The 17,007-nt window shown below is 37.3% G+C and overlaps 1 protein-coding gene and 1 pseudogene across 1 annotated transcript in view; one reads left to right on the forward strand and one right to left on the reverse strand.

Annotated features, from left to right (window-relative positions):
* NKAIN3 (sodium/potassium transporting ATPase interacting 3) overlaps positions 1–17,007 on the reverse strand; it is a 653,340-nt gene that overhangs the window by 611,684 nt on the left and 24,649 nt on the right. The gene's annotated exons all lie outside the window — the stretch shown is intronic.
* Positions 7,354–7,815, forward strand: LOC125098648 (60S ribosomal protein L23a-like; annotated as a pseudogene).

A 17,007-nucleotide genomic window follows, 5' to 3' on the forward strand; every position in this document is an offset into this window, starting at 1 on the left:
TAATATTAATATTAGAGAAGTTATATATGACAAAAAATGTATACTGTGATTCACTAAATTATACTAAATAATACTTTAAATATAAGTTACTAAACATTCTACTCCTTTAACATAAATAATATTTGACCATGTTTCATAGCACCTAGATTTACTCTACTAGTTCTTCATGAAACTGGCCTTTAAACTGGAAAAGACAAGAGTATATGGTTTAAAAAAGAAAAAAAAAAAAACTGAAGTAACTATGTGACAACTGAAGTAGTAGGCTTACAGCTTGGGGAAAATGACAGAAAAAACTCAAAGAAGTCTCAGGCCCAACTGAATTTTCCCAGGGCTGAGTCCCAGAATTATATCATCACCGCTGACTTCAGGGAATCATAGATCCTAAATATCATCCAACTTCACAAAGGATGAGTGAAGGGTAGTGACAAAGGGTCTGTCTGAAAACTCTAGTCAGGTTCCTCTGAGCCTGCTTCTTGAATAGGCCCATCCACTGTGACTTAAAAGGACCTAAACAGACATAGTTTGTTTGACCTAAAAGGACCTAAACTAACATAGTTTCTAACAGGTCTAGGTCACATCCCTAGGATGACCCTCATCCTCCTCAAAGTGCCTGCCTAAGAAAACTCAAGGTTGACAAAAAAATTTACTGTTTGTTCCAGGCAACACCCGAACATATGTGTCTCCCAGTCTCTGTGGGAAGAGTGGAGATGGACTTCCATACGTGCCAGTTGGCTAACCCAGAAGGGATTCACAGGGACCAACTCCCAGTTCCTGCTTTTTTATAATTTTTCACTTCCTTGACTTTACAAAACCTCTGCTCACTCCCACTCCCTCCCTCTCCCTTTAAAATGTCCCATCTCAGGATGCCAGGGTGGCTTAGTTTGGTTAAGCATCTGCCTTCGGCTCAGGTCCTGATCTCAGGGTCCTGGGATGGAGCCCCACATTGGGCTCCCTATGCTCTCTCTCTCTCAAGTAAATAAACAAGATCTTTAAAAAATAATAATCATAAAATGCCCATAACCTCTGTATAAATTGAATTTGAGTTCCATTAGTAACTAGTAACAACAGTTAGTACCAATTAAGATCTGTTCTCATATCACTTTAATGTCAGGCATTGTTCCTCTTTGACAGTAAAAGTAACTACAGGCACACTTGTAATCTCAAGAGCCCTGATCTATCACAATTTCCAAAAAATTCCTTTTTTGGAATGGGACACAATTTGGTCTCAGAGTAACAGATGAGTGCTGCGTGTGTGTGTGTGTGTGTGTGTGTGTACACGTGCACGCGCACCTGCGCAAGTTGTCTCAGGAAAAAAAGTTTAGGGTTTCTTAGTTTTTATATTTTATTCCTCATGGAGATAAAGAACACCTACGACTATCACTCTCCAGGCCCCTATATCATATAAATTCCTGGTTTATTTATAATAGGCAGTTGAACTAGAAAACCTATAAAAAACATTCTTAGACATGAACTTCTTAGATAATCTGTGACTACATCTCCTTGAAATGTTTACAGGATGTGTAGTGGAGGTCAGCCCTTGGCCCTAATGTCCTTGAGAAGGGCAGGAAGGAGCTGGGACTATGTTAACTCCTTCCTCCCCACCCAGGGCCCTACTGGATCCATAACTATGATCTCAGGACCACAGTCAGACATTTATGTCGTCATCTTACACATTTGGGCAAATATCTTAAAAGGAGCAGGTACAGGAGCCAGACTGATCAGATTTACATCTCTTCTTGGCAAACTGCAAGATATACGAGTGAACAGATGAATTACCAAAAGTTAGTTTTATATGAGCAAGATTAATTTTGTTGGCATTAATAGAGTGGCAAGCAAGAACATGTCAGAGACACACATCTTGATTTCAGGGAGAAAATACAGTACAGACAATCCCCTTTTGATTCTTGGGAGAAAAAGCAGCAAGTATACCATGTAATATAACTGTAGTGTAGTTTCATGAATTAACTGACGGTTAAACGATGGTAATCAAACATAGTTATTACCCCTGCCGCTAATCATTTTAAACTAAAAAACTAGTTATATGGTACAGAGTCACTTGTAGGCTTTATTCTGTTTAAGGTGTCTCTGTTTTGGTTTGGAGAATAACTAGACAGAAGTATAGATGTATGTATTAGGTGACACAAAGTGAAAAAGAGCTTAATTTTTTTTTTAAAGATTTTATTTATTTATTTGACAGAGAGAGATCACAAGTAGGCAGAGAGGCAGGCAGAGAGAGAGAGAGGAGGAAGCAGGCTCCCTGCAGAGCAGAGAGCCCGATGCGGGGCTCGATCCCAGGACCCTGGGATCATGACCTGAGCCGAAGGCAGAGGCTTTAACCCACTGAGCCACCCAGGCGCCCCAAAAGAGCTTAATTTTTTATTGGATAAAGAGAACTGGGATAATTAAAATTCAAGAGGTTCTCAGCTGGTTCGAATGACTGGCTGAAACCAATACAATAATACAGATATAGGAAAATACTGCACTTGGATTTTAACCAAATAATTCTTTCAGTATGGAACAAGGGTTGGCAAATTATCCCCAAGAGCCAAATCTATCCCCCCACCTGTTTTTGTAAATAAAATCTAATTGACACAAAACCACATCCATTCATTTATGTATTGCCTATGGCTGCTTTTAAGCTACAATGGCTTTGAGCTGTTCCAACAGAGACTAAATGGCCTACCAAGACTGAAGGGACCATCTTCTGAATGCTATCTGTCCAACAAGGTATTTGGATACTAATAAAGAGATGACTTTTGTGTTTCTAAGCTTCCTCTCCGAGAACTCAGATGGAGACTCAGTTCTCAGTGGGATGCTGTTTAATATTTGATGCAAGAATTCCTCATTGTGCCGGACTCCCAGTTCATGGAAGGGCATTCACATCTCAGCCCTTTGATAGCCCCTAAGTGCCAGTAGCCCCCTCACACCCCACCACTCCAAAAACCATGATAACCACAATGTCCTCACACAAGTCTAAATGCCCTACCTATGCAGAAGGGTGCACCACTGTCCTAGGTTAAGAACCCAGCTGTGATGATAATGTTGCTGGAATTCCAAAGAAAAATATTGACTGATCTGAATCTAGGATCCACTTCCACTCCCAAAGTCAATCAATCTATTTCCTCTTTCAATCACTTGTACAACAAATACTTACTGAGCGCCTCTTACACGCAAGACACTATGATCCCACCACTTCACCTGAGGCTGACTGGAGGGCAGACTTTTCTCATTGCTTAACCACCCGTTACTGCCTCCATCATTAGCCACATCTTCTTATGAATTGCTTGGCTGAGCTATGCAAGCAGAGCAACACTTGCACCCCTCAAATCCTCCCTCAAACCACAGCAGGGAGGCAAACTGCCCCTGGCTCACCACAGATCCTTGTGGACTTTCGCTAAGTGTTATGGAGAATAAAGCTGAAGAACCACAGGATTTCAGCCCACTGAAGAAACATGACGGCAGAAATCAGTTCCGTATTCTCAGAAGAAAGGGATTGTGGTAGATGACTTCTAAAGCATGATTAAAAAAAAAAAAAAAAAAAAGAAAAGGTAAAATATCTAAATCGTTTCCTCTGCTATCACACCAAGGGAACCCTTGGTATCCTAAAAGAATTAAAATACAGTTCTTGATACTCTGCACTACATGGAAAATATAACACTAAGAAAGCATTATGTTATTGGCTTGATAAAGGGTAATTGAAATTCTTAGCTCATATTACCCTGCAAACCTCCTAAAGCTACAAGTCGAGAGCTGGGGTTTATTTATACTTTGGCTCTTAGGCACACCCTGACATTTCATCACAGACAACAAAACCAAGCTATCCTCAATTCTCTCCCTGAGTCAGTCCCACATAGAGCCTTCTTTCTAAAATTCCCAATTTCTGGGCTTGCCACAAATCTCAGGCATAAAGACAATAGTAAGAACAGACAAGTCATAGAGCTTATTGCAATAAAAAAAAAAAAAACTCATTTGTGGCTCTATCTTGCTGTCATGAACTATTCTGTTGCAACTTTAGGTCATAGTAAATCTTATTTATTCCAATCCAGGTAGAAATAGATCCACTCTGATTTATAATTTCAATCTTTGACTCTCTGTATTGTTTTTAAGTAAAATTAAAGCAGCCTTATAAGTACTTTGAGATTTTTTTTGGAGACAGAATAAATATGCTTCATGTTCAACACTAGGAATATATGAGAAATATATATGTTATGAAATCTAAAAATATCAGTTGTGTTTTTAATACCAATTTTTAATCTCTTCAGAAGAATAATAAATTATTTCACAAGACACCCCAAATTTCAACATAGCCATCCTCATTATTGCAATACCAATATTACAACATGTTTTCAAGATAAACATTTGATATTTGAGTTACCAAACAATGGAAAAAGCATGAAGACCTCCAGATGAGCTAAAAGGAAATTAATTCATTAAACTTTTTTTCATTAGTTGTGCTTCAACATAAATTATTACTTTTATTTTATGTAACCTAAAGTACATGGAAATTTTTAGACAATGGATGGGCTTATTTTACCCCAACTGTTATTTTTATAACTTATGAAATGGTGAATCTGAGGAAGATATTTAATTATACATTACATACATGCTAGAGTATTCCATCCAAAGGCAGTGTCGGCAACATTAATGAGAATCATCAAATGTCATGTATGTCAAAATTGTTGACTTGAACTATCTCACAACTGAGTATAATTGACAATAAATGGCTGTGATAGGAAAAACATACCTCAAGGTGGACACACATAGCTTGATAAATGCTAAAATCTTCAGTGGTAATAAAATCCACATATTTGGGCATTAAACATAAATGTTCCAAATCTTATTTTCACAGCCCTATAAACTTTGCTATGTGGCATGCATTAACCAGAACAGAGTATCACCTGCAGAAAGGAACATGGTCAAAGATAATTAGGATCACATGCCCAGATCTGCAGTAGAATGGAAAAAAAAAAAAATGGACTGCTCCAGAGATATATCATCTAACTCATCTCAAAAGCAATTTTCCAGGGAATTGGAATATGAAAAACTATAGGACTGGGACAAAACCCCATAAACTGAGCAATTTTCAGCTTACCAAAGAGCTTTGTTGTAAAGAAGTGTTTCAAAGTTGGGTGTCTGGCATGCTTTTGGGTGCAAAATGGTTTCTGAAAGTCCATGAAAGCCTAGGTAAACTTCAGTGCGGCTGATACACAGTACTGACATATTAGTAAAGTTTCAAGCTCTACTTATCCACCATGCATAAGAGTTTTATTGAGCAATGGTCTTCTAGATTGCAGAATTACAGAGAATACATCTATCCACATATTAGGTCCAACCCTGTGACAAGAGAGGGGGGCCTTTGACACTTGGGTCAGCAACTGACAGTGACAGCCGTTGTATGGGGCAGGGTGATCTTCAGACAGCAGCAGAGTGACATCTCCCTGAAGGTAAGAAAGTATAGACCCATGTGCAAGAGAGCACTTGGAAAGGTTAAGTTAGTTCAGACTACCTATTTAAAAGACAGCATCTCTTGGGGCATCTGGGTGGCTCAGTCTGCTAAGCGTCTGCCTGTGGCTCAGGTCATGATCCCAGGGTCCTGGGATCAAATCATGCGTTGAGCTCCCTGCTGAGGGGGGAGTCTGTTTCTCCCTCTCCCTCTGCCCCTACCCCTGCTTGTGCCTGCTCTCTCTTGTTCACTCTCTCAAATAACTAAATAAAATCTTATAAATAAATAAATAAATAAATAAGGGCATCTACTCAAGTCACTTTCTTGGGTCAGCCCTTCCCAGGTTTCTGATATCACATGCACTGCCTGATCACCCAATGGCATCAAACAAAACTGGCCTTTGTGGCACAGTAGAAAGAACTTGGGTGGACACATTCGTGAGACAGGGCTCAATTCCTAGCTCTGCTTTACCTCCCAGGGATGTGTGTGACCTTGGGCAAGATGGTTAACCTCTCTCTCTTTCCTTTTCTCTATCTGTAAAATAGAGTAACACTGGCTATGTATAGGATAGTTGTACAAAATACGAAGAATCACATAAAATACTTAGGATGACAGGCATTCTATCAACTGGAGCTATTATTATACCTCCCCACTTACTAAAATATCCTCAGTGGTTGTGTCAATTTCTGATAATGTTAGGTCTTTAGAAAAATATGCAGAACAGCCATTCCCTAGTCCTTCTTGCTGTTGGAACCCCGGCTCTGCTCGTGCAGGGAGGTAGCCTTCCTAGAGGATGGGTAATGCTCGACTGGCCCTTGAGAGTTCTGTAGGGATTGACTGAGGGAGGGTGGGTGACCCAAATCCAGTCAAATAAGCACAGGGAGAAATCTGGAAAAGATTCCCTGTCTAGATGAAAAGAGAGCTATGAGAGAGGAAGGCTCTTTTTCATCTACCTCTTTCTTATCTGAGATGAGTATTTGGTGGGAAAACATGAGAGTTGGAACTACTGAAGGCATATCTCAAGGGTAGAAGAAAGGGATTCCCAGAAACATCAACCTTCAGTCCTAACATTGCTGAACAGGAAGCCAACCCCAGCACCTATTTCCCTCTTGATTTCTTGTTATGTGAGATCTAATAAGGAACAGTGTCAAAATGTGGGCTTCTCAAACACTCTGTAATACAGAAACTGTTTGCTTTTTTTTTTTTTTTTTTGATCAGTTGAAAACAAAAACTGTTGTAAAATAAAAACAAATTCTTAGGATAACAGTCAGACACTTGAATGTCACAATAAATTCAAATTGCTATGAATGTTTTTAAACACTTAATTACTTAGCTCCTTACAGATCAGAAATGAAGTGTGTGTGCTGATACCCATCTGTGGATCACATTTTGCATAGCACTGTTTTAAGTAACTTTTATCTATGTGTTTTGCCTTGTATAACTGAAAGCATCCTGATGTCACAGGAAACAATAACTTATTTATCCAGAATTCAACAGACATCGATTGAGTAGCTCCTACGTGTAAATCAGGTGCAAAACCTGTGAGGAATATAAAACCAAGTGGAACAGAAAACTTCCACCCTTACAATAGGGGGAAATACATACAAATAATTAAAAAATAAACTAAAAAGTGATCATCTGGAACGTCAGCACAGACTAATAATTTAGAGAAGATAACCATTTTCAAATATAAAATAGAGTCATGTTCAGGTAGCCTATTATCTGCCAATAGCAATGTGACAGATGGGGGAAAACAGAAGAATCTGCCAATATTTGACCCAAAAACACTGAAATCCCAGTGGAATTTCACCAGAGCTCACTGATTTAGTAATCTATTAAAAAGTAAACAAATGGGTTCCTTGTAAGGAAACAATATGTGCAAGAAAATCGAATTGAGCCCCTTTACGAAGATGGCGCCAAAAGCTAAGAAGGAAGCACCTGCCCCTTGCCCCAAAGCAAAGGCTTTGAAGGCCAAGAAAGTGGTGCTGAAAGGCGTTCACAGTCACAAAAAAAAGAAGATCCGCACATCACCTACGTTCTGACAACCCAAGACTCTGCGTCTCCGAAGGCAGCCCAAATACCCTCAAAAGAGCACCCCCAGGAGAAACAAGTTTGATCACTATGCCATCATCAAGTTCCCCCTGACTACTGAATCAGCCATGAAGAAAACAGAAGACAACAACACACTTGTGTTCATTGTGGATGTCAAGGCCAACAAGCACAATATCAAACAGGCTGTGAGGAAGCTCTATGACTTTGATGTAGCCAAGGTCAACACCTTAATCAGGCCTGATGGAGAGAAGAAGGCATACATTGGACAGGCCCCTGACTATGATGCTTTGGATGTTGCCAACATAATTGGGATCATCTAAACGGAGTCCAGCTGGCTAAATCTAAATACAGTTTTTTCATGATAAAAAAAAAGAAAGAAAGAAAGAAAGAAAATTGAATTGATTCATTTGCTCTATTGCTACAATTCTGAATAATCTACACAAGCCAAAATTTCAACTGTGGAACACAAAAAGCAAGTTCTATTTGTTATCTGTTATAACTCAGAAAACAGAGTTACTACACTTTTGTGAAAATAATACAGTATAGTAAAAAGTATGCTTTAGGGGTACCTGAGTGGCTCAGTGGGTTAAAGCCTCTGCCTTCGGCTCAGGTCATGATCCCAGGGTCCTGGGATGGAGCCCCGCATCGGGCTCTCTGCCCAGCAGGGAGCCTGCTTCCTCCTCTCTCTCTCTCTCTCTCTCTGCCTGCCCATCTGCCTACTTGTGATCTCCGTCCGTCAAATAAATAAAAATAAAATCTTAAAAAAATTCTGCTTTAAATACAATTATTGTATGATGGCAGTGATGGATGCAGGTTACTTCACTTCGTCAATGGAATATGTGTCACAATTCTCAAGAGTTCCCTAAAAGCCATACTGTGTAGAGTAACTGTTTTGTGCTATGTTCCCCTTTGAACATGTCTGAAGTTTGGATGATATGTATTTAAAATAATCATTTTTATTTCATATGTGTGTATATTTCTAAATGAACTTGCCATCATTTATTGAGAAGGTATGCATGTGAAGAGAAAAATCTTAATTGTTTAAATCTGGAAACTTCCTAGTAAGAATTTTAATAAGGATTTTTTTTAATTTTAGTAAATAAAAATAAATAATCTAGATTTCAATAAGTTAACCACTTAATACTTTCTAAACTAGTGGGTTTAAGAGTCTTCTCAGTGTTAGAAACACTTTCCCAAATAAAGTCTTAGTTAGACGTCAGTATTTTATAAAACATAGAATCTTAACTGCTCTGCTGAAAATGTTCATAGCCTCTTTGTCTTACAGAATAAAATCAAGAGTGGAGTCCAGGACTCCTTGATTGGGATTCCCTTATCACGCCCCTCTGAGGGGCCAAGAGGCACTAAGACTCCCATCAAGACATTTTAGCATATGTGTGAAGGAACATATTGGTGCAATAGCATTTTTTTTTTAATGTTCACACCTATTATTCCCTCTAGTGGAGGAGATATTGTAGATTGTTTTTGTACTAAAAAACTCCGTTGCTTATTGATAATTCTTTCTTTCAGTTATTATTGCGTTCCATGTGGCTTGACCTTCTACTTTGTTCACAATAATATTGTGCATGAATTATTTATGCATGACCATATTAATCAGTCATCTTATCCAAATTGGTTGACACTGAGCCACCATCCTGTACACCTTGTACCAGTACAACTTTCTTCTGGAAGCCTCCCTGAGTGTCTTGCTCTTAACCTGTGTTGGATGCCTACTCACAGCCACAGAGTTAAGTTCTGCATTAGAGAACATTACATTGACATTATCTATTTACTTAATTGTCTCCAGTCACAAGAATATAAACTCCTTGGGATAAGGATGATTTTTTTTTAAAGATTTTTATTTATTTATTTGACAGAGAGAGATCACAAGTAGGCAGAGAGGCAGGCAGAGAGAAAAGGAGGGGAAGCAGGCTCCCTGCTGAGCAGAGAGGCTGATGGGAGGCTCAATCTCAGGACCCTGGGATCATGACCTGAGCCGAAGGCAGAGGCTTTAACCCACTGAGCCACCCAGGCACCCCAGGATGATTTTTTTTTATATAAAGTTTTATTTATTTAAGTAATCTCTGCACCCAACATGGGGCTCAAACTCACAAAGCTGAGATCAAGAGCTGCATATCTTCTGACTGAGCCAGCCAGGCTCTAATTTTTAATTCTTCTCACAGACAGTCATACATTAAGTATAGAAAATAGTAAACAAAAATTATTTCAAATATTTTCTTAGGTCATGTTAATAGTAACCACAATCTTACTATAAACACTAGCCAAAAACACCCAGACATAAAACAATTACTCATGTTATAATCCTCTGTACTTCAGACATTTACTATAACTAAACTATGCTTTTTTTTAATTTAATTTAATTTTTTAAAATTTTTTCAGTGCTCCAAAATTCATTGTTTATGCACCTAACCCAGTGCTCCATGCAATATGTGCCCTCCTTAATACCCACCACCAGGCTTACCCAAACCCTCCACCCCTCCCTTCCAAAACCCTCAGTTTGTTTCTCAGAGTCCACAGTCTCTCATGGTTCATCTCCTCCTCCAATTTCCCCCAACTCACTTCTCCTCCCCACCACCCAATGTCCTCTATGTTATTCCTTATGCTCCACAAGTGAAACCACATGATAATTAACTCTCTCTGCTTGACTTATTTCACTCAGCATAATCACTTCCAGTCCCATCCATGTTGATACAAAAGTTGGGTATTCATCCTTTCTGATGGAGGCATAATACTCCATTGTATATGGACCATATCTTCTTTATCCATTCATCTGTTGAAGGGCATCTTGGTTCTTTCCACAGTTTGGCGACTATGGCCATTGCTGCTATGAACATTGGGGTACGGATGGCCCTTTTTTTCACTACATCTGTATCTTTGGGGTAAATACCCAGTAGTGCAATTGCAGGGTCATAGGGAAGTTCTATTTTTAATTTCTTAAGCAATCTCCACACTGTTCTCCAAAGTGGCGGCACCAACTTGCATTCCCACCAACAGTGTAAGAGGGTTCCCCTTTCTCCACGTCCTCTCCAATACTTGTTGTTGTTTACTGTCTTGTTGATTTTGGCCATTCTAACTGGTGTAAGGTGGTATCTCAATGTGTTTTTGATTTGAATCTCCCGGATGGCTAACGATGATGAACATTTTTTCATGTGTCTGTAAGCCATTTGTATGTCTTATTTGGAGAAGTGTCTGTTCATGTCTTCTGCCCATTTTTTGACGTGATTATCCAGTTTGTGTGTGTTGAGTTTGAGGAGTTCTTTATAGATCTTGGATATCATCCCTTTGTCTGTAGTGTCATTTGTGAATATCTTCCCCCATTCCATGGGTTGCTTTTTTGTTTTGTTGACTGTTTCCTTTGCTGTGCAGAAGCTTTTGATCTTGAAGAAGTCCCAAAAGTTCATTTTTGCTTTTATTTCCTTTGCTTCTGGGGACATGTCTTGAAAGAAGCTGTTGTGACTGAAGTCGAAGAGATTACTGCCTATGTTCTCCTCTAGGATTTTGATAGATTCCTGCCTCACGTTGAGGTCTTTTATCCATTTTGAGTTTATCTTTGTGTATGGTGTAAGATAATGGTCAAGTTTCATTCTTCTACACATAGCTGCCCAATTTTCCCAGCAACCATTTATTGAAGAGACTGTCTTTTTTCCACTGTATATTTTTTCCTGCTTTGTCAAAGTTTATTTGACCATAGAGTTGAGGGTCCATATCTGGGCTCTCTACTCTGTTCCACTGGTCTATGTTTTAACTAAATTATGTTTTATCATTACACAACCCCAATCCTTGAGGGGGGAGTTATGTCTGCCCTATTCAGCCGTCTGACACGGTGCAGAGCACATGGGTAGCCCTCAGTAATTATACCTGAATAAAGTCATGAATAAATCAATAGATGATTGGGAGAATGAATGAATGGAATGGCTTCTGAAATTTGGTTCAGATCTACCTAATCGCACTTGCTATTGTGATTTCATAGATGAGGCTCTAAAAAGCCTCACAAATAATCTTGTTGGTAGAAATGAGTTAATTTTAAATGCTACAAGTATGTCAAATGGGAATAATAATATACAAAAGTAAACTGGCACTTTGGAATAATACATAACATTATAAAATATATTATGAACCTTTCAAACTCCCTTTTTTCTACACGAAGTTAATAGACGGTAGAAAACAAATGTAAGATAGGAAAGGCAGAAAAAAGGACAAAGAGAAAGCAGAACAGTTGAAGAAAGAAGAGAAGGAGGAGAGAGAGAAAGAAAGTGAGCTCCTTTTGAAGTAAAGAAGAACTCGATTTAGATCAGTTTTGTGGGGCATATAATATCCTGAGAAATATGTCCCAGGGTCCTGTTAATTTTAACTGTGGTTATATATGATAATGCAGGAATTACACTGCATATATGAATCCACAGACTTCCAGATACTTGAAATCTTAAGCCAAACTGATTGGGAAGGCAGTAAGCGATATTAAAAGTTTGGAATTGTTTCAAATTTCCTTGTACCTCCAAATCTAAAGACACCTAATTACAGTTTTGATGCCACATACTGAAATGTGTCCTGAAAATGCAACTAAAGAAGTTTTAGCAATGCAGAGCTTCCCAGAAGAGTGTAAAATTTAAGTGTCAATAAAAAAAGAAGGGAACTGACTCAATGACATCATTAAAATATAAAATATGTTTTGTATCACATTTAAGTGAAATCACATAATTAAAACTTACAATTTTAAAAATAAACAAATATCAAAAATGTTTGCTTTTGCAAGCGGAATGTACCTATTAAATGCTTATAAACATTTACTGAAAGATTCTTGTTTTATCTTTCTTCCTCAATAATGGCTGTATGATAGTAATTTTTATGTGTCAATTTGATGGGGCTAAGAGATCCCTGGATAGTTGATAAAACATTATTTCTCTAAAGGCTAAAATCCCTGATGAATACAGATGCAAAAGTTCTCAATAAAATACTAGCAAACAAATTCAGCAGCACATTAAAAGGATCATTCACCATGATCAAATAGGATTTATCCCTGAGATGCAAGGATGTTTCAAAACATGCAAATCAATCAACGTGTTAAACCACATTAGTAGAATGAAGGAAAAGAATCCAGTGATCATTTCAATAGATGCAGAAAAAGCATTTGACAAAATTCAATATTCATTTATGATAAAAAAAACTCTTAACAAATTAGTCAAAGAAGGAATAGATCTTAACATCATAAAGCCCATACATGACAAGCCCACAACTAACATCATTCTAAATGGTAAAAAGTTGAAAGCTTTCCATTTTGTACCAGGAACAAGAAAAGGCTGCCCATTCTCACCAATCCTATTCAACATAATACTGGAAGTTCTAACTAGAACATTCAGGCAAGAAAAAGAAATAAGATATCAGAATTGAAAAGAGAGAAGTAAATTTATCTCTATTTGCAATTGATATGATTTTATATAGAGAAAATCCCAAAGAGTCAATGAAAAAACTATTAGATCTAATCAAGGAATTCAGTAAAGTTGCAAGATACAAAATTAACATATAAAAATCAGTAGTATTTTTATACACTAATAAATTCTCTGAAAAACAAATAAAGAAATCAATCTCATTTACAGTAGCATCAAATACAATAAAATACTTGAAAATAAATGCAATGAAGGAGGTTAAAAACCTGTATTCTGAAAAAAAATTGATGAAAGAAATTGAAAAAGACACGAAAAAATGGAAAGGCATCCTGTGTTCATGGACTGAAAGAATTGATATTGTTACAATATTAATACTACCAAAAGTCATCCATAGTTTCAATGCAACCCCTATCAAGATTCCAAAAACATTTTTTATAGAAGTAGAAAAAAACACTCCTAAAATTTATGTGGAACCACAAAAGACCCTGAATACCCAAAGAAATCCTAAGAAAGAGAAACAAAGCTGGAGACATCACTTTCTGATTTCGTGCTATACTATAAAGGTACAGTTATCAAAACAGTATGGTACTGGCATGAAAAACAACCAGATCAATGGAACAGAATCAAGAGCACAGAAATAAACCCAAGTATATATGGTCAACTAGGTTTGACAAGGGAGCAAAAATACTAAATGGAGAAAAGAGAGCTTCTTCAATAAATGGATATTCACTTATAAAAAAATTAAACTAGACCCCATCTTATGCCATTCACAAAAATTAACTAGAAATGGATTAAAGACCTAAATATAAGACCCGAAACCATGAAACTCCTAGAAGAAAACACAGAAATAAAGTTCCTTGATATGAGTTTTGGTAATGATTTTGGAAATAGGACACCTAAAACACATGCAACAAAATAAAAAATAAATAAATGGGAGCGATCAAACTAAAAAGCTTCCATACACCCCCCTCCAAAAAAGTTATTAGCAAAGTGAAAAGACAACCAATAGAAGGTGAAAAAAATATTTACAAATCATATAGCTGATAAGGGACAAATATCCAAAATATATAAGGTTGTATATGTACAACTCAACAGCAAAAAGAAACCACAAAAACAAACAAACAAAAACTCAAATAATCCGACTAAAAATAGACAAAGGACTTGAATACATATTTCTCCAAAGATGATGTAAGAAAGAGGCCAAAGTACATGAAAAGATGCTCAACATCACTAGTCATTTGGGAAATGCAAATTAAAATCACAATGAAATATCATCTCACACCTGTTAGAAAGCCCATCAGCAAAAATACAAGAAATAACAAAGCTGGCATAGATGTGGAGAAGAGGGAACACCTATGCACTGTTTGAAGGATTGTAAATTGGTACAGCCACAATAGAAAACAATATGGAGGATCCTCAGAAAGTTAAAAAAAAAAAAAAAAAAAGACTATCATGTGATCCAGCAATTCCACTTCTGGGAATATAGGCAAAGGAAATGAAAACACTAACTGGAAAAGATATCTGTACCCCCATGTTCATAGCAGCATATTCACAATAACTAAGGCATGGAAACAACCTAAATGTTCACTGGTGGATGAATGGATAAAGAAGTTGTGATAAATATATGACTATTATTCCATAAAAAATAAGGAAATTCTACATGTTGTAAAAACATGGATAGACCTTGAAGGCATTATGCTAAGTATAAGTCAGACATAAAATATCATATGATCTCACTTATGTGTGGAATCTTTAAAAAGAAAAAATCTCCTGGAGAAAGAAATCAGTTACTGAAGGTGGGGGTCAGGCATGGTGGCCTGAGTAAGGACTGGAGGAAGTGGGCCAAAAGGGTACAGACTTCCAGTTATACGTAAGTACTAGAGATTCAAGGTACAACATGAAGACTTCAGCTAATCCTGCTATGATATCTAAGGAAGTTGTTATGAGAGTATATCCTAAGAGTTCTAATCACAAGAATTTTTTTTTCTTTTTTCTCTTTTCTTTTTTCTCTTTTCATTGTATCTATATGACATGATGGATGTTAGTTGAACCTACTGTGATAACCATTTCCCACATATGTGAATCAAACCCATCGTGTTGTATACCGTAAACTTATACAAGCGATGTGTATCAATTATTTCTCAACAAAACTAGGGGGAACATCCACATTATTCCTAGTAGTGCCTGTGGGGGTGTCTTTGGGAAAAGATTAGCATTTGAATCAGAAAAGTAAATCACCCTCACCATTTATTGAAGAGACTGTCTTTTTTCCACTGTATATTTTTTCCTGCTTTGTCAAAGATTATTTGACCATAGAGTTGAGGGTCCATATCTGAGCTCTCTACTCTGTTCCACTGATCTATGTGTCTATTTTTATGCCAGTACCATGCTGTCTTGATGATCACAGCTTTATAGTAAAGCTTGAAAATCAGATAACATGATGCCGCCAGTTTTGTTTTTCTTTTCAACATTTCCTTAGCAATTCGGGGTCTCTTCTGCTTCCATACAAATTTTAGGATTATTGATCCAGCTCTTTGAAAAATATTGGTGGAATTTTGATCGGAATGGCATTAAAGTATAGATTGGCTCTAGGCAGTATAGACATTTTAATAATGTTTATTCTTCCAAACCAAGAGCATGGAATGGTCTTCCATTTTTTTTGTATCTTCTTCGATTTCTTTCATGAGTGTTCTGTAGTTCCTCAAGAACAGATCCTTTACCTCTTTGGTTAGGTTTATTCCAGGTATCTTATGGTTCTTGGTGCTATAGTAAATGGAATCGTTTCTCTAATTTCCCTTTGTGTGTTTTCATTGTTAGTGTATAAGAAAGCAACCAATTTCTGTACATTGACTTTGTATCCTGCCACCTTACTGAATTGCTTTATGAGTTCTAGTAGTTTGGGGGTGGAGTCTTTTGGGTTTTCCATATAAAGAATCATGTCATCTGCGAAGAGAGAGAGTTTGACTTCTTCTTTGACAATTTGGGGACCTTTTATTTCTCTTTGTTGTCTGATTGCTGTTGCTATGACTTCTAATACTATGTTGAACAAGAGTGGTGAGAGTGGGCATCCTTGTTGTGTTCCTGATCTCAACAGGAAGGCTGTGAGCTTTTTCACATTGAGGATGATATTTGCTCTGGGTTTTTCATAGATAGATTTTATGAAGTTCAGGAATGTTCCCTCTAGCCCTATACTTTGAAGTGTTTTAATCAGGAACGGATGCTGGATTTTGTCAAATGCTTTTTCTGCATCCATTGAGAGGACCATGTGCTTCTTCTCTCTTCTCTTATTGATTTGTTCTATCACATTGATTGATTTGTGAATGTTGAACCATCCTGGCAGCACAGGGATGAATCCCACCTGGTCATGGAGGATAATCTTTTTAATGTGCTGTTGGATCCTATTTGCTAGGATCTTGTTGAGAATCTTAGCATCCATATTCATCAGTGATATTGGTCTGAAATTCTCCTTTCTGGTGGGGTTTTTGCCTGGTTTGGGGATCAGAGTAATGCTGGCTTCATAAAAAGAGTGTGGAAGTTTTCCTTCTGCTTCAATTTTTTGACACAGCTTCAGGAGAATAGGTGTTATTTCTTCTTTGAAAGTTTGGTAGAATTCCCCAGGGAATCCATCAGGTCCTGGGCCCTTGTTTTTTGGGAGGTTTTTGATCACTGCTTCAATCTCGTTACTAGATATTGGTCTATTCAGGTTGTCAATTTCTTCCTGGTTCAATTTTGAAAGTTTATAGTTTTCCAGGAACACATCCATTTCATCTAGGTTGCTTAGCTTATTGGCATGTAACTGTTGATAATAACTTCTGATGATTGTTTCTATTTCCTTGGTGTTAGTTGTGATCTCTCACTTTTCATTCATAATTTTATTATTTTGGGCCTCCTCTCTTCTTTTGGATTAGTTTGGCCAATGGTTTATCGATCTTATTGATTCTTTCAAAAAAACAGCTTCTAGTTTCATTGATGCATTCTATTGTATCTCTAGTTTCTATCTCAATCTCTGCTCTAATCTTGATTATTTACCTTCTTGTGTGTGGAATTGGCCTAATTTGTTGTTGGTTATCCAGTTCTTTAAGGTGTAGAGACAGCTAGTGTATTCTGGAT

Source organism: Lutra lutra, chromosome 4, assembly GCF_902655055.1.
Source record: "Lutra lutra chromosome 4, mLutLut1.2, whole genome shotgun sequence".
Taxonomy (NCBI): Eukaryota; Metazoa; Chordata; class Mammalia; order Carnivora; family Mustelidae; genus Lutra; species Lutra lutra.